At 38.3% G+C, this 19,639-nt stretch overlaps 1 protein-coding gene across 2 annotated transcripts in view; it reads left to right on the top strand.

Annotated features, from left to right (window-relative positions):
• Positions 1-19,639, top strand: part of CELF2 (CUGBP Elav-like family member 2) — a 535,828-nt gene that overhangs the window by 74,084 nt on the left and 442,105 nt on the right. The window lies entirely within an intron of this gene.

Here is a 19,639-nt window from a genome sequence, read left to right as displayed (position 1 = left end):
AACCAACACCTTTGGAACTTTAGATCCTGGAAAGTGTCAAGCCGAGATCCATACATGTCTTTGGAATGGGAAGTAGCTGTTGAAATGCCTAGTTTGTTTGGGCTGTATGAAAGTATACTTTTCAGATTATTGGGTTCTCATTGGCAGTGAAAGATTTTATTTTTCTCTTTGAAGCCAGGCAAATGGTTGTATTCTTTGCTCTAGATGAGTATTTCATCTGTCCATGGCCTTTAATTGCTTTTGAATTGCTGAGTGTTATCACTATCCTTAATTCAAATATGGGTTGAAAAATATTTATAAAGAACTCAATCCATCATCAGACAGTTTCTAAAGGTAAGACCACATGGTTTGCTGTGATACAGACCCAATAACTGGCTTTTCAACCTGCAATAAATATTCTTTTCCCTGTCCTCTACTGATTGCTCCATAATTAACACTAGGGAGACACCAGATTTAACTATCTGACAGATATTTATTTAAAATACCTTCTGCTGAATATATTAACATTTCTGTATCTACTTTTTTTAAGCAGCTTTGAGTTCTGCAATAAAATCAGATCCAGAGTTTGGTTATGTTAATAGCCTTGCATGGTGGTATAGATCAATTTGGAAAAAGCAATGAATCAGTCATCTGAAATATAATTGTATGTATTTACACTGTAGAAATGTTTTTAGCATAAAAACACAATAGAAACATATGAGTCACATCAATATCACTTAAGCTGGATAAATTGTGAGAGGAAGTTTGCTGGAAAGGAGGATTTAATGCTCTCCACATACGTGAATATTTATGCTTTAACTGAGTTCTTCTAAGACTCTGCAAAAAGACAGGACTGAAAATAGCTGCTACCTATGGAACTCACTGGTTAGTGAATGCAGTTGTGCCACTCCAAAAGAAGGCCTAAGTGCATGAAGATAGCTTTATTGCTGACTCTTTTGCTAAAGAGTCTTTGTGTCCATTCTTTGTGCAGATACAACAGACTCAAAGAATCACAGAGCACCCTGAGTTGCAAGAGATCCACATGGATTATATACATAGAGATGCAGCTGGACTAGAAGAATCTCTTATAGATATGCTCTAATATTATCATCACAATATCTGGGTAGTTTCATATCAAACCTTAAGGCCCCTGATTAAGATCTGCTATTTACTGTTCATCTTCTCCTAGGGAAGAATCGACTGTGACATGCATTGCTTTGAGAGGTTTTTATTTTGTTTGGGTTTTCTTTTCAGCATACATGCTGGGGTCTGACAAAATGAACACTGTTTTCAAAAATAGCCAAGTTGCAGATGGAAGAAATTATTTGTTTGTGGTATTCTCTATCAAAGAATGTCACAGATAGATGAATTTTATTCAAATATTAGAGTTTTAGCCCAGTTTTCTGATTTAGCTGTGTAATAGGTATATACTCAGGCAGCAAGACAGCTTGCTGTTGGCTACATGTATCATGCTCAAAAGTACAGAGGCATCCCAACAAAGCCACTTGTAATTTACACTCACTAAATTGGATACAGATCCACCTTTTTTTCCAACAGTAGCCTAGAATAACAAAAGTTTTGGGAAAAATGCCTGGTTTTGGTTGAACGTTTCTTCTTGCTGGCTATCTGCCACCACAAACACAGAGGGGATATAATAACAGTCATTTGGAGTTCTGTAAACCTTGTCATCTGAGGACCTCAGAACACTTTCCAAGTGTTAATTAAATCCTCACAACATCCGTGTAGCCATGCATAGCAGATTCCAGGTTGCTGGGTTCCCCCTGTGACCACAGTGGCTCACTGGCTCTGCTGCTCTGGGAGCTCCAGACCCTTTGGTGTCACAGACACCAGTTCCATCTCGGCCACTGCTCTGCCAGCCCAGGCTCTGGCACTGTGCTTTACACCCAACTCCTTCAAAACAAAATGAGAGGAATTTTTCAGGTAAGCTGAACCCCAAGACTAATTGCAGCGGAGTTTTAAAACATGTGAACTTGTTTTCCGAGGATAATGTTTTATTAGCAGCTTCAAACACAGCAGCTTAAAAAAATACGCAGGTCGGTACAGAGAGAAATTGTTCCTTAGCACTGAAAAAGCACACAATACCTCCCCATGTTGCTGACTCCAAGCAATAAAAAATCATGAGTTCACTCCAAAAAGTTCTTTTAATAGTCTTTTTGTCTGCAGGCTTTTTGCTCCCTTCCCAGTTCTTGAGATATTACAGTTTTAAGGTTTCTTGAGGTGAGAAAAGATTTTTCCCACAACCATAAAGAAATGAAAACAGATATTCTTTTCAAGTCACTGGAGTCATTAAGCTAGTGGAAAAAAAAAATCAAATATTGCAAGACCTGATATAAAACCATGAGAGTTAGCAGAGTTGCTTGTTTACCTCTTTAACACAACATTATTTTCTCTTGTCAGTTCTGAAAAGGCTCTCAGGCTCAACCCCTGTGCAGAAAGAGCTCTTTCTTATTGCACTGTAATAAGCAACTCGCAATGTGTCTTTCAATTTACCTGTGATGATCTCAAACAAAAATTCCATCTGAATTCTGGTTTAATTTCTTCCCCCTTGCTGTGCATATTTCTTTAATTTACCGTGTGTGTGTAGATCAGCCCTGCACTATGCCCTGTGGAGACACAGGAGTGTCCACAGCAGGGAAGCTGGATCCAGATGTTCTTTGAGGTCCCTTCCAACCCCAGCCCTGCTGTGATTCTGTGGCTGCAGCACACACAGAGCTGTGCCTCGACACCTCCTGGCAGGGCACGTTGTGTTCTCAGCTCTCATCATCCTGGGTCCAGATCCCAGTAAGTCACCTACAGAGACAAGTATCACGTGCAGATAACAGTAAATATTCTCCAGGCAGCCTTCTAGTTTCTTTTCCCTGAAATATCAATGTACAATGTTTTATAATACCAATAGTGCACTCTGGAAGACCAATAACTCCTGTCTACCTTGTGACCACAGAGGAAACTGCACAATGTTCTCCTACTGTGTAGTAGACAATGCAAGAAGTAGCTTTAAAATGGATCATTTGGATGCCATTACAGCCCCAAAGCAGTAGCTTAGAGATCATTTTCCCTGCCAAGAAACTTCTTCAGGCAGTATTGCACATGAAAATCATAATGATATTTCTTCTGTGTTCAGCAGAAATCTGTGCAAACTGAAGGGGGTCTGAAATACTCTTCTATTGCATTTTTTAACTCAAGACAAACCAAATAACACACTACATTTCCAGAAATTGCTTTCTCTGACATTGTTGTGATGAATAAGCTTCAACAGTGTCACATTCAGCACCTTTCTAGGTTTATAATTAGTCATAAACCACTAAAATATGTATTGTCTAGAAGCAAATATTACTTTCTTTGTATTGTCTCTTGGTGATTGGCATGAAAGTTATGAAAGTCTCATTGGGTAGCAAAATATAATACCTAAACATCTTGATTTCCTTTTAAGTTCTAATGCAATTTTCAGTTCATGGTGTTGTATTTTTGACTATGGCAAGGCCTTCCAAACTATATTAGACAAAGTTTCAGAAAAGTTTAGTTGTGATATTTTTCCCAGGGAAGTTTTTCTTGGAAAACTCCAGTTCCATTCATCTGTTACACCACATCTAACTCCGTATCTGAGAGCTTTCCAGCATGCAGTAATACTACTAACTTTTTCTGTATGTCTTGTGTTCATACTCCCTCAGACTTACAGGTATATGCAGTAGAATATTTTGCAGTAGAATGTAGAGAAAAAAAATATTTATATGATATATTTGTTATTGGGGCAAGTTCAAAGTATCATACACTGCACATGGGATGGTTCTTGCTGCTGTGGGACTGTGATTCAGATATTATCATTAGTGAATGTCCCTCTAATTGATGCATCCCCCAGATGTAGCTTTTCACACTTACTCCATCATTAGTAATCAAAGTTTTTCTTGTAGCACCTTCTGTTGGTCACTCTCTTTTAAATAATGATCCTCAAAAAAGCTAAACAGCTCCTAACAGCTTATGATAGGCCAAGTGGCAAATCTGCTTTTCCCTGTCATTCTGCAGTGCTCTGACCTCAACCTTCCTATTTGTTCCTCCTTCTGAACAGTCTTAAGGAGCTCCAAGGCTCAGCTGCTGAAAACAACACCTACAATATCTCTCACTTCGTTATTCTCTAGGAACTATTTAGTGAAAACACACTCATCTAGGTACTTACAAATGTTAGCATAAATTCACCACGCAGAAATTGTGTCAAAACAATCTAGATGCCACCCACAGGGATGGGAAGGTTTGGGGACAAAGGGGAACAAGTTGAAAGCAGATTTTTTTACATTTTCTACTGTTTTTGACATTGCTGTATGCGATGTTCTCACAATAGGAGAGAGAAGAGGTAAAATCATTTAGTTATTCATCAACAGCGACTTGTTATCAAATTAGAGGGAGATAACAAGCGGAGTTTTCAGGGAGTTCTGCTCTGGTTTAGATTGGATTTGGAGTCTCCATTAAAACCTTAGCAAAGGAGTAAAGGTTGTCCACTGAAACCCCAGATGACACAGCTCCCAGAAGGACAGAAACCACTCGGAAGGACAATATAATACCTAAAAAAATCTCAATTGCAGTTCTTTGGCTGGTTTTATTTCTCCTAGAAAGATCCCAAAGAGTAATGGTGGCAATGTATAAATTTTTTCAGGTTTATTTTACCTAAACCCAAGAATTCTAAGGGGATATGGGAAGTTTTAAAGGTATGAAAGGCTATTAGAGACAGAAGCTGATGCAATGGACAGAACAAGGCACCCCAGGCTTACAGTATTATGGCCCAGATCCAAAAGGTAGTCAGGAATCTCACACCACTGACTGGTGACCCTCTGTAAGTCTAGGTCAGTACCAGGAACTTATTTAAGTCTCTTTTGTTCATTATAGTATCTGAACTGCATCACTGTCCTTGGTTCCATTTCATGTCCCAAGAGTAAAAACAGATAATTCCTCTTCTCCTATCCTATCACAAGAGTGTGCAGGCTAGAAACACCAAGCATGAAACAATGGATCTAGTAAATACAGTCTATAAACCAATATATAGGTCTCTTGACAACTTTACACCACTTTTCAACTTTGATCATAATTTAAAAGGTGGCACTTATGTGTATCATGACTGCTCTCCTTTCAAAGCCTTGTTTCTCATGAAAAAGATGTCTTTGAAGCTAACAGCCATCAGGGTATTGCATTAATGCTATATTGACTCAGCCTTCATCCTTCCAAGGCGTATAAATTAAGTTGCATGCAGGCAGATATATGATGAGACCTTTCAAAGGAGATATCTGTGTGCTCATTATCATCACTATTACTCCATGTGTCCCAGAAAGGCATCATCGTGGGACACAGTAAAGCACAGAAATGAGGGACTTGGGAGATCAGACTGATGCTCCGGTCATGACCTTGGACATGTAATTTTCCCTTCCTATGCCTCAGTTTCTGCTTTTATAAATTAAGATAATGATACTTTGCAGACTGCATTAATATCTGCAGATGAAAAGCATTGCCTGAGAGACAGCTATTGCTATTATCTTTATAGATGTTTTATTTGGGCAAAATATTTTCCACCCCTAACTGCCAAGAGTTTGCTACTTCAAACAGGAAGCAGAAAGCTTTATCCTCTGTCTAGAGAAGCAGAACACACAAATCAAGCACAATTCCTTTGGTCACAATGGAAATTTGTAGCTAAATTGAGGATCCAATCTGCAAGTCAGTGTTTTAAGCATTGGCTTTGTCAGGTGTTCTCCCTGGACATTAAAGATTTAGTGGGAGTTTTCATGAGAGTGGATTTGTGCCAATATCCATGACTAGAATTTTTTCCTTCCTCTCAAGTTATGCAGAAAACTGTTTGCTGATAGTTTGCTGGCCTGCCTGACACCCCAGAGGTGACCACAGAAGAGTAAAGCTGCACAAGTTGTAAATTATACAGACCCTTTCATGCTTTGAAACAGCAATCAAAATCTTACACAGCTTTCCCAACCATTTATTTTAATGGAAAGTGCACAAGAAAGAAATACAGTTCCTGCTGCAATGTGCCAGGGGTTTAGAAAAGCCCCAGGGACAAAGCATGGCCTTTCAGATGAGAGGGAAGATCACATTTTGAAACTGGGTCAATAGACTGGGGTATAAATTATCCCTGCTCTGCACAGAAGCATCCTTTCATTGTCACTCTGACCAAGGGACAAATCTGGCACCGTGTAGTAATTGTACATTGAACTGCTGTTATAAGCACATTACACACCTTTCCTCTTGGCTGCTCTTTCACCTCACCACCTCTTTCTCCCTACATCTTTGATGCCAAACTTCTTTTCCTCCATATTTCACTCCCCAGTGTTGTTCTCCCTTTGAAATGTAGTGGGCCAAGCCAGAATAATCAATGTCTGAATAATATTATTGATACTGAAGTATCAGTATAGCTCCTCTCATAGATTAGGCTAAGACTGGGGACTCAGATTTCTGACTCACTGTTTCAGGCTGTTGATGTGTGTGAATTCCAACAGACTGAATATCACCATATGCTCGATTTGCATGGAAAGTTACATTATCTTTGAAGGCTTAGGTCCTGGAGGTCAGGTAAATATAGAGATAAGTGGATCTCGATGAGGAACTCCAGGTGGGCTCCAGTACAGGCTGGGGGCTGACCTGGGGGTCCTGGTGGCAACAAGCTGCTGAGGAGCCCTTGTGGCCAAGAAGGCCAATGGAATCCTGAGGTACACTAGGAAGAGCACTGCCAGCAGGCTGAGGCAGGTGACCCTTCCCCTCTACCCAGCCCTGGTGAGGCCACACCTGGAGTGCTCTGTCCAGTTCTGGGCTTCTCACGACAAGAGAGACGTGGAGCTCCTGGAACGGGTCCAGTGGAGGGCGGCAAAGGTGATGAAGGGACTGGAGCTTCTCTTTGATAAGGAAAGGCTGAGGGAGCCAGGACTGCTCAAGGTTAAGAAGAGGCAGCTGAGAGGGGACCTCATCCGTGTCTATCTAATCTGCAGTGAGGTGACAGAGGATGGATCCAGGCTCTGCTCAGTGGTTCTGAGCAATTGGACAAGATGCAAAAAGCAGAAACTTTGCCCAGGAAGAAATTGATGCCCAGGAAGTTCCACATGAACGTGAGGAAGATTTTCTGTCCCGGGCAGTGGCCAAGCACAGGAACAGATTGTCCAGGGAGGCTGTGGAGTCTCCCTCACTGGAGATATTCCAGAAGTGTCTGGACACAGCCCTGTGCTGTGTGCTGTGGGATAAGCTTGCATGAGAAAGGAGGTTGGACCAGATGAGCCCTGTGGTCCCTTCTGACCTGACAGATTATGGGATTCTGTGATTCTGTAAAGAGATCTAGAGAGCTGCGAGAAGGAAGTGTAGGTGAAATACTCTTTTCTTCTTGGAGCAGTTGGGACTAGTTTTCAGGTGAGCTGCCTGAAACATGTATTCTCATTTTATTGCTAAAAGCTGTGTGGACATCCAGTATAAATATAAGTAATGTCCTTTAGGTCCTTTGAATAAATAACACATAGTAATAATAAAACAAAACCTACTTGCTTTGGCACAGCTACAGAGTGAACAGGAAGGATTAAAAAGTATTTACAGGCTTTTAATAACACAATGTTGCAATTTAGGTTTCTTTACAAAGTAGTGCCCAGTATCTACTGTCTCATGATAAATAGAAGCTGTATCGCATGACACTTGTGAACAATGGGTGAAATGGATATTAGAAAAATCTCATTTATCTTCTGCTTTATTCTGTGATAGAGGTCCTTGTCACCATGGCTATTATGTGACTAGCCCCAGAAAGGCCACGTCATTAGTTTTCTTTATCAAGATAGCAAGGTCTCCTTTAAAGGGACAGCACTTAGATTTTAGATTCAAATAGAAAATAGATTTCATTGTGTGAATGTTCTGTTTTCACTGCTTAAATACACAGGTTATTTCCACAGCTGTCAACCAGGTGAAATTAACACTCCTGTGATGAGGAAGGTGTTCCTGGAACAGAAATAGAAAAAAATGGAATTTTATGAGCAGTTTGCTTGTATTTGTCTCATACATTTCTTTAGAGCATGTAGCATTTCTTAGTTAAAAAAACACATGAAGGGGAAAACAATAAATGAAAGCAACTTTCTGTATATTCTGTAAATCTATTTTCCCTTTTGTCTTTTCCACTCACAAATACATCTTCCTCTTGTCTGACAACCACTTTGAAAATTTTCCTCTATTGCCACCAAAGCAACTGTGTGAGTGTCAACAAATCAGTAATGATTTAGAATATGTCAAAGGGAATTCAACATTTTTGGATCTTTTCAAAAATCTTAATGACAGGTAGATAAATTTGGACAACACCATCTCTATTGTCTTTCTCTGAGTTTTGATGGGCATTTTTCATTGAACAAAAGAGCTTGTTCCCTTTCTGCAGCAGGCAAGGCAGAGGAAGAGTAGCTGCAAAATCTGATACTGCCACATAGTTGAATTAATCATGTCTAGTTCTCTGCCTAATTAAGAATATTTTGGATTTAATGATATAGAAGATCAATGATTACAAAATAATGTTGTTTTTCCTTCGTCCTGAATGATGATATAATAGCAATTAACTCTCAGGATACTCTCCTAGTTTCAAATAGGTGATTAAAAGCACCCTCTCATTTGCTAACTCAGTAGAGAAGAGCCTTAGAGGTAAAAAGACACTGGATCTGTCAATATTATTAGCTTACTGTGTAAATCCCAGACTTCTTTAACTGCATTTTAAATTAGGATAACATTTTAAAATGCAAAAAATAATTGCATTAATACAACATTAAGGTTAGGAATTTTATGGCACAAGATTAGGAAATGAAAAAGATAAGGCTCCTTCAGTAATAATCTAGATCAGGTATGTGTATTCAATGAGTAACCTGAGTGATTAATGTGTCTGAATACATTGAAAATATCCTCAGAATAATGTGCCAAATTGATTAGGTATGGACATGTTGAAAATCCTACCTGTCTTGTATTTGCCGTTTTGAAAATTAAAGAATTGAAATAACGTGGGTTTTCCTTGAAGTTGTTGCATGTCCTACTGCAAACCCTCTGGGAGTAGTTTATCTACGTGTAATGTCCACTACAGAACACGAGCAGTCACATTCCAGAAGTTTGCTTCTAGAGGGTGGTACTTCAAAGAATTTGCCAGTTTAACATCAGAGTTAACAGAGGCAGAAGATACCAGAAAAGGAAGATAAAATAAATCACCATAGTGGATGGATAACCGTGGACACTGAGCCCCTCCTGCCTGGATTCCCTTGGACAAGGGACCTGCAGACTCTTTGATTGAACCACCAGTGCAGAACTCTTTGTTAGGCTGTTTATGCCTAAAGTGAACTTGTGCCTCTTCAATGCCAGTTTTGCTACTCCCCTACTATGGGTGATTCTCCTTTTGGAATTTGCTCAGTGCCTAGGAAATAAATCTGAGATAGGAATGGAAAATGGAGATGCTCTAGCACTTCCTTTCTTAGTCTATTCCTACCTTTCTAGTCAAGCAGGTGTTTTCTCTAGGTGATTCTTCAATTGTAGGGCCCTTAAAAGTCACATTCCTATTCCATTGGAGCACAGTCCACTCTTGAATATATTTTGTGCCAAAAAATGCTCTGTCTCATCAGTAACACATTTCACATTTATTACTACACTGTGTTGGTCAGCATGTCATTAGTAATGGATGCACATGAGCTGAAGAAATCAAAGAATCACTTGAACTTACAATCATTTTTGATTCCTAATGGAAATTTGCTTTCAAGGCTCTGAATATTAGTTTTGGCTCAGGCCAAAGCCACAACAGCAGCAAAAGACAAGACTCTCTAGGAGCTCTAGTCTAAACAGATAAAGCAAAGTGGGGAATAAAAGCTCTGGAGGTGGAATACAGATGTGGAAAGCTGAGGGAAATAGCCTAACAAGTAAAGATGATGACAAGGCTGGGAATAGAAACAACTCCACAAACTCCCAGGTCAGGGCATAACCTAGCAGGTTTGCTGGGTGGCCATACTGGGAACCTATTCAGTTTGTTGATCTATCACAAGAAGGTCAAGAATAGGAAAATTTTTTTAAATAATAATGCAATTGCATGGGAGGAGGATATTTTAAAAGTCATTGCTACCCAGTATTCCATGTATTGATCATTCCCATGGTCTGGACGACCACCAGATCATATAAATACCATAAACACTCATTACATAACAAATCTTTATCTATTTACCTTTCAGAATATTAGATTGATCTCCTCTGAACTTTGGAATTTTAACAATCATAAATATTATTGTTTCTCATTCATAGCAACTGCAGAATAGCAGGGATACTGCTGATGGAAAGGCCATGACCTTATTTATTACACCACCTGTGTACTCTTGAAAACCCTATAATTGAAACATTGCACGTTGAGTCACCTTTTTCTCATGATGTATTGTAACTTCTCAAGGCTAGAGTTTTCAATCATGGATTTTCAGAGTTATATGAGTGGAAGAGATTTTTAATCTATTCTGCTCTGAGACAAGCTGGTTCTTCTCAAGAAACTCTCACTTTTTCCCAGTTATTTTTTTCATTAAAATGAATGTTCAAAAAAATTTCTTTTTCTCCCATAATCCAGTGTATTCTTCAATAAATTTTTGCTACAAGGTTTTCTATTAACCAGGAAAAATTCGATAGTGTAGAGGAGCCATTCAGGACTCCAGCACTGCACACCCTCTTCCCCCTCCCTCAAAGACCCCTAAACTGATCCATAAAGTAATCTTAATGATAACCAGGCAATGTTTTTGAGCTTCTGATCACCCTGGCTAGTTATTTTTGTTAGGGTTTTTTTTTTTTCATATTTCATCACTTTATGCTTGTTAATTGCTAGTTAGAAACCCCTCTGAAAACCATGTCACTTCTTGTAGGAATAGCTGGGTATGCTACAGGAAGTTTTAGAGGAAAATACAGGTGAGAAGGTTACACTTAAGTGTCTCAAACACTTTGAAATCTACCAAGGTAGATCAAAGTAAGGAATTATCATTGACAACCATTTTGACTGGAAATATTTCATTCCCTTAATTCTCTGAAAAAATATCTCTTATTTTTGAGAAGGGGCATGTCATTCCTCACCTAAATTTCCTGGCATCATTTCCAGCTTCTTTCCTCTTAATAAAAAGAAGTTCCAGAACACTGCCTCCATATTTTACATATTTAAATAATGAATGTCTACTGAAAGAATTCATGAAAATTATTCTTGGCTTTAGTTACTAGAGAAGTTAACATAAGCTACTTAGATTACTATTATAAAAATGTTATTCAAAAGTTTTTACTAATGTAAGTCCATATTGAGAGCTTGATCATGAATGGCTTTTGTTCTTCAAGTTCTTCTTGACCTGCATAATCCTTTGGTTTGAATTCTTGAGGGGAAATAAAAGCACATTAAAGAATCATGCTCTGTATACAAATAATTTTTCATCATTTGCATAATGAAGGAGTATTCCTTCCTATTATGCACTGCTTTCCTCTTGCACTGAAATTTCTTCACCTTCAAAAATTATAGAGACTCGAGTCACCAAGGTCTGAAGTTTGACAATGTGTTAAAGTATTTTTACTGCACTAATTTAAAGTAGGCTGCACCAGTTGCTACTTTTTCTGTCAACCAGATGATTTTTCCAAAGGGAAAAAATACACCCTGCCTCTTTTGCTGGCCTATGAACAATTTCCCAATTTCTTTCTATTTAAAAAACTAAAAAAGGATGTAAGAAAATAAAAACTGAAGGGAAGTCTAAGACAGTAATAGAGAAATCCACATTCTGCTGAAGAGATGACAAGGGCATTACAAATTTTGAAGACTATTCTGCTAACAAATTAACAAAACTGAACTGAGGAAAGACAGGAGACCATTAGCATGTCCACAGTGCCATGGAAATCCTTCCTGCCATAGAGTGTCCCTTTTTTCCTTCTAGAGTTTATCCTGCTTAACTTGGTGGCTGCTCTGCTGTTAATGGTGAAGTTAACAGTTGTGGTATCATTAGTTAATCAGGAGAGATTCCCATTATCAGATATCCATATTCATCCTCGTAGACGATTATACTCGGGAGTTTTACAATGGTTTGTAGTCATCAGCTGATGGTAATTACTGAAGAAAAATATTTCAGATGAAAGAGAGATAGAGATTGAGTGGATTGAGCAAGGTCACTGAAGTGATTTGGGGATTACTTTCCCAGTCCAATTCCCATCTCCCAAAACATATTCATCTGCAGGATGTATTCTTCCCTTGAAGACAGAAGGCATAAATATTACTGCACAACTTTTCCTTTTCTGTGGGAGTGTGGTAGTGTGCTGCCACCCTCTGCTGGAATATACATGGACCAAGCAATTTCTCCACCTCCCCACATCTATTCAGAAAGAACAGTATGGATTATATTGTATTTTCTTGTTTGATATAGGAGAAACCTAAAGAATGTGGAAGACCAATTTGATATTGAGCTCAAAAAAATCAGAATTTGTTTGTAATAAATTTTATTGCAAGACTATTTTATACTAAATATATTAAATTCAATTTCTACAACTCCTACAGAAAAATTTGGTCAGGGAGCTTTAATGCTACTGGTTGCAGAGCTGAGGTCCTCTAGGGATTCAACTTTATAATCATTGGGAATGCACTCAGACACTTTTCCAGTTACGACTTTCTGCAACACTTTTAAACCCTTCTAGAGAACCCTTAAAATCAGAAAGGGACACAAGATCAGCTACTGTCCTTTCTTTGTATGTACTAAGGTCTATCTGGCATTCCTCAGGTTATAAGCTAGAATTTCCTACTTTGTTACAGTGGAATCAGTTTTTTGAGTTACAAAGGAAAACAAAGCGTGAGTTGAGACGGGCAAAAGTAAATTATTTAAACAAGATCAAGAGATCAACAACTTTGCTTATATATTTGCTCTAAAGAGGTACAACAAGGCCATTTTCAAATGGAAGAGATGGAACTGGATGCCTCCATTTCTGCTTACCCACTATGGTGGTTTATATGCAGATAAACAATGCCCAGGCCTGCCCTAGTACCTAACTTCTCCAAAATATTCAATCCTAACACCAATAGGTTGAAAACCACTAAATCACTCTGAAATCTTACTTTTCCATCATCACTAATGCACAGGATGAGTTCAGCTTCTTAAAAAAAAAAAAATATCAGCACTATTAAGATTAGATTCTGACCATATGGGAGTTACAAGAAGGTCTCAGCAAAGGAATATTCCATCATGTTAATTGATTACTGCAATATGCTGCACATGAGGGGAAGGAAGGCAAAAGAGTGTTATGAAGATGTTCCAGCAGGTCCCGTCTTTGAGTAATGCAGATTACTGAGGATTTATTGCCAAAGAATTTACTGCTTTTATTCACATTTGGCTCTGATTTAAGGATCTGATCCAGACTCTTGAAACAAATGGTAGACAAAACCTTGACTGCACTTGAGCTAGGATCTTTGCAAAATGAAGTTAGCCACCAAAACAACACTTAGCTTATTTAGAACTATCAGATTTTTGCACCTGGCAGTCCATATCTCTTGGACAACCCTGACTAAACCAGTCCTGTGCTGGGATACTCTCATGTCCACAGTCTGTGAATGACCACCTAAGGTTTTTTGGTTTTTTTACTGATAATAGTTGATAACTTGGAATTACATTAATTAAATAAAAATAGAAAACATTAGTTTGGGGTAATTACCTATCCATAAAGTGTTGTTTACATTCATGTCTAATTTATTTCAAATCCAGGTTGCATTCATTATTATTTCCATCTGAAAAAGCCTTCCTTCTGTGTTTGAACCTTAGCTGTAGCCAGGGAAAAGAAAAATAGAGGCAACTATTGTGTAAGCAAGGAAAAACCATGACAGTTTGGGAGGGAAAGAATAGCATAAGGAGAAAGTTGGGTTAACATTAAAGCTCTGTATTTCAACATCTTCACTAATAATTTAGAATTTAAAATCAATTCAAATTACTAACGTGAGAGAGCTTTCAATGAAATCATGGAGACTGGACTTATGAGGCATCTCTGCCATAAACTGAAGCTTAACTGCATTACTGTGGTCAAAGTGCTGAATTAAAGGGAGTCAGGAGGGGGACAAGGCAGGAGAGACAAGAGGCATCGCCTCTAAAGGCTCTATAAATCTAACCTCCCTCCTTCCTGCTGACATCATTAGATTCCAACTTTGCCACTGAATAGTCTCAGGTAGGGCTTTAGCATTTGACAAATGAAGGTAATTTGAGGGTTTTATACTTGTGGATACATTGTAGGACTTACTGTGGGACTTAAAAGCATTTTTCTTGTAAATCAAATATTACCTTGGAAAATAACAATACTGGCAAATGAAACCAGTGAGGTGCCACTCAAGGCTACAGTCCTGCTTTAGTCACGTTGCTCTTTGAGAATCTAAAGCTTTTAATCATGCCAGGCTGCCACGTTTTGGGTTAAAATTCATGGGCATTTACAGGTATTATTTTGGCCACTGGAGAGTTCACTTACTAATACAACAAAGATTCTATTGAAGTCACGGAAAATTTTACATTATTATTTTTTTAATGCACTACAATGACTGCAAAGTTCAAACATACCTGAGTTCATATGTGTCAACAGTTAATGAAAAATGGACTTAATTTGCAATGATTTTGTGTCTTTTGTTCTTCTATATTTGGTCGTGCTGTTTATAAGGAATTTATTCAGTATAAAATCAGAGTATTTTGATTGCTTAATATCTTCATAGCAATAGCTTGTGTTGACTTTTGTATTAATGTTCTAACCTTGAATTAATAATTAAATAAATGAATTCATACATCTGTGCTGTTTTCAGTATCCAGTCAAGGCCACTGTGGTCTTATCAGAGGATACAGGCCAACAATTAACTGCTTAGAGATTCATTCAGTGAGGCAATTCTTCATTTTTCAGACAAATTATCAAGTAAATACCCATGAGATACCAGTCGAAACTATAAAACCAAGGCTGTTAGAAACTAGTCTTGGGGGGTTTTTTTCCTCCTAGGTTTCAGGAAAACCCTAATGGCTGCTAGCAAAAAACAAGAATAATTTTTGTTTCCATCCTCTCCTCTGCATGTATGCAATTACTTGGCATTGAGAAGGTTTAGAAAGCAAGAGGGGCAAACAATATATATAGCAGACAATTATAACCAAAATCAGAAAATGGCACCAACTTCCTGTTATTGGAAATAACCACTGGAAAGATGTGCTTTACTTTCATGGGCATGTAAGTGTGATTTTACAGAGTGCACTGCATGAAAGCCTAAGCCTTTTGAATATTCCTTCAGCAGTAATATTCCTCCTGTTGACAAATCTTTTAAATACCTTAGGCAAGCATTACTTCATGCAAATCAGATTTTCAGAGGTGCTGTGTGAGAACACATGCATCAGACCCAAATCCACAGGATGCCAGGGATAAAGGCATGTTACCAAATCATGGGAAGATCAGAACTGGTTTTAAGAAGCAGTCTTCCTGGAATGCAGATTCATTTCTCCATAACACCATTTCCCAGACAGATTTATTTCTGAGTATCAAGTTTTTAGTTCATCTTAGTTTGTATTTCTGAACCCATGACTGTCAGCCTCATATTTGAAAAGCCATCTATTTCTCAGGCATTTAAACTAACCTGTTCATGGATATGCATGGCTTGTAAACCTCCTTCCATATACCAATCTTAATGAGATTTTGCTCTTCAGCCTTCCAGTTACGGGCAAAACAATCTGGTTTTGTGACTCTGGTGTGTCTGCTTCGAATGTGAAATAGGCTGGCACGTTTCTGTCTCTCACTTTTGTATCTGGGTGACAATTTACGTTATGCACAGAGAAGCACAGTTTAAATCAATAATAAAAATACTTTAATCTAACTTTTCTGGATTTCATTTATTTTCAGGTGTGTGTAAGGATAAAAAAATTTACTGAAGTGCTGGTCTAGAAAATGGAGCTCTCAAAAAAAAAAATCCGTATATAATTGTTAACAACGATTATGTCCAAAGTAAATCCCATTTAATATGGACTGGAGGATATATAGGTAATTTCCAATTTAAGCAGAATGCCAAACAGCACAATAGAGTTTATATTTCTCTCCAGGTATGTAAATTGTTAATTAACCAAATTCAATTAGTTAAGTGAATTATAAAAGACTGTATCACGATAATGCTCAGCATTTAACCTTCACCTCTAGCTATGGATTATTAGCAGTATGAAATGTCTTTTGTGCAGCCTGAGAGCTCATCCCTGGGCTCCCTGGGTGCTGGCTGTGGCCATACTGATGTGACTGCCTGTGCCCGAGGGACTGCACGTGGCTGACACACTTCTGGCCAGCTGACCCATGTAATCTGACCTTCTGCACACTGCACTCTTGTAAAACGAGGCAAATACTCTTAAATCACCATGGGGATAGTCTGACACATTTTAATTTGCATTTACAAGAGGTGACAAATGCGCTTAGAGTCAAATTCTGTGGAAGTTTATCAAAGAACCTCCATTTACTGGGAGCAACAAGTGAGCACTAGACCATATGATTTCAAGAGGTTCCTTCCACCCTGTTTTTCCCTGCAGTTCTAAGAATTATGTAATTGGGTGGTTAAATTGCACCAAAGATTCTCATTGAACTCTGATAGCCAAAAGTAACCAGACTATCTCAGTTGGAATTGTCATCACTATGTTGATGTTACAGAGCATCTTAGAGTCATAGAATAAATGCTGGAAAAGATCTCTGAGGTCATCGAGCCCAACCTTTGAACAAACACCATGTCAACTCAACCACAGCATGGAGTGCCCTGTTGAGTCATTTCTTGGACACTCCCAGGGAGACAGTGAATCCACCACTTCCCTGGGTAACCCTTTCCAGTGCTTGGCCATCCCTTCAGTGAAGAAATTCTTCCTGATGTCCAACCTGAACCTCCCCTGGAGCAGCTTGAGGCCGTGTCCTCTTGTTGTGTCACTGGTGCTGCATGAGGTTGTTGTGAAGGAGCTCTTACCTGAGAGGAAAGGGATTTCAGGCACCAATAAATAACTAAGGTGGTGCCAGCATACCTGGAATACCTGTAGCCCAGACTAGGTAACCTGTCATGTCCCTGAACTGCATGAAGCTTTTAGTGCTGCTGAAGAATTTCTTAAAGCTTACCTGGAGCAAGAATAAATTGTTGAGGAAGGAGATGTGGGAATGGGGATATTACAGAGCTCACTGGTGAGGTAGTGGTTATAGCCCCAAGCTTTATAGGTTTAAATCTCCAGATTTGTTATTGGACTGTATCTGTTTTATAATAACATGATGATTTTTCTTCACAGACTGGTGGTCTCAGACAGTTCACAGCAAAAGTCTGACTCTGTTTGTCTGAACTATGGAGGTAGATTCAAACCCAGGAATTTTCTGATCAGACAGACTGAGAAGCCCAAAACAGACAAACCAGAAGTCAGATGACTCAGGGAACCGAGTCCTGGACCACTTCCTTATCTCATAATCTTTGAAAATTACAAGTACACATGCCCTACAAAGTTAAGCCAAATTAAAATGGTTTTATTATTGGTTTAAAAGATTCTAAAACCTCAGAATCAGATGCAGAACACTCACAGAGTGTGTCACAAATTGAATTCATTCTTTTCAAAGAAAGGTTTCCATTCAGGAAAAGAAAATCAATTTTTTGAGTGTAGTGGGCAGACAGATCAATTTGTTGTAGAGCTGTTCAAGGAATCCTCAGAGTCTCATATTATCCAGGTTTAAAACAAAATTGATCTAATTTAAATTTTTTAAATATGTAAATTACGCTCTCATCTGGTTTCTGATGTGAATCAGTCAAAGACTGGGACTGCACCACAGGAATCACTTCGCAGTTGGTTTGTGGGGGTTTTATTTATCTTGGTTTAACCTTCATTATGTTGGTATTGAAGAGCCCTTTTGAAAATCTGTTTCTGTGTGGGCAGGCAAGGAAGGGGATGAACCCTGCAGGAGTTGGAAGGGCACAGCAGACAGACAGGAGGCAAATGGGAAAGAAAAGAAATGTATACACATGAAGTGAACAGTCAGTGAGAGAGGAAAAGGACTTTTGGTTCATAGCTCACTTAATTAATAAATGAAACAACTCATAGGCACTACATCAGAATATTTAATTTTGGGATATTTTCAAGCCACAACAATACATACCCAAACATAAAAATATAAAAAAACCCACCAGTCTAAAAACATATGCCAATAATTCTAAGGTTAATATTACCTTTTCAAGAATAAAATCCTTGGTAGTTTCACCCTTGCTTTTAGAATGCTCAGCTTGGACCACTTTAATACAAACAGCAAAATTCCAAATATTTGTGACACTTGTCACAGTTTACTTTGCTTGCATTTTGGGACTTCCTATCACCAATGTTTAGCTGAGGATTTTCATGGACTGCATATTCAAGTAGGATTATGCTTTCCCTGTCCTGAATCAGAAACCTAAAGCTTATGACTGGGGCAGCCTGAGAGTCTTTGCATCACTCTTAAACTTCTTTCTCACATGATCTGAAGCTGGAGAGCAGGTCGAAGGCTACTTTTTATTTAGATTAATGAATGGAAATTCTCTGCTTTAAATATTACATATTGACTGAACAACAGTGATTTTTCTGTGTTGCTCATATCCAAATTCAATACCAATATTCAATATCAATTCCTATGTTTTCCTAAGAAGACATTGATTGGCTCAGGTATCAAAACTTCATTTCTTAAGTGGGATAATGCCATCCCTGGAAACATTCAAGGCCAGATTGCACTGGGCTCTGAGCAGCCTGGTCCAGTTGAAGGTGTCCCTGCTCATTGCAAAGGAGTTGGAGCAGATGAATTTTAATAGTCCTTTCCAACCCAAACCATTCTGTGATTCTATAATATTTTCTTCAACAAAGCTCTACATCAGACACCATAAGAATAGTAAGAGTACCTACCCCTCAGTCCATCAGTAATTTTATTTCCTTGCAGCTTTGATGGGCAAGGCCTGTGTAGGATCTGGGTTATGGCTATCTTCCTCTGTAGCTACATTTTTCTTTGAAAGAAATTAAATTCTGTCCAGTTATTTCATGACACCTTTTGAGTTTCATGGTGGTGGTAGTATGAAAAGGTTTTGCTTTCTAAACGTAGACTAGACACCTCAAGTGAGTATTAATAAACTGCCTAATGTTTTTATCTCATTCACATATAAGCCTGACTTTGAGCATGCAAATAACTTTTTGAAGTTGGAGGGAATTTGCCTGTGACATCCTATATATGCTTTAGCCCAATGTACTTTATTGGGCACTTAATGATTTTTGTCCTGACCATTTTAATACCCATTCTAGCATCTGTCATGCATGAAATTCCTCTTACTGACACACTTATGTGGATAATCTGGCATTTAACTCCTATCTTTACTGAGTCAGGTGCATTTTGCTTTCATCTTTATTCTAAGCCAATATGGTATTTGCTGATTACCTTTATCAATCTCCCTGTGCTAAATTTGAGTATATTCACTGAACAAACTGCACTATAAACAACCTGTTTGGTATGTAGATAAGAACTGGATCCTTGTAATCCAAAATTGTTATTACTTCAGGCCCCAAAAGTGTAATTTAAGATCAAAGCTTGAATTGGTATCATAAATGGAATTAAAAAAAAAAAAAAAAAAAAAGGAAAGCCTGAATGATTTTCAGATAAATAAAAGCAG

This window comes from Sturnus vulgaris, chromosome 5, assembly GCF_052056855.1.
Source record: "Sturnus vulgaris isolate bStuVul1 chromosome 5, bStuVul1.hap1, whole genome shotgun sequence".
NCBI classification, from domain to species: domain Eukaryota; kingdom Metazoa; phylum Chordata; class Aves; order Passeriformes; family Sturnidae; genus Sturnus; species Sturnus vulgaris.
The sequence above is the reverse complement of the archived record's forward strand: the minus strand, read 5'-3'. Positions and strand labels throughout refer to the sequence as shown.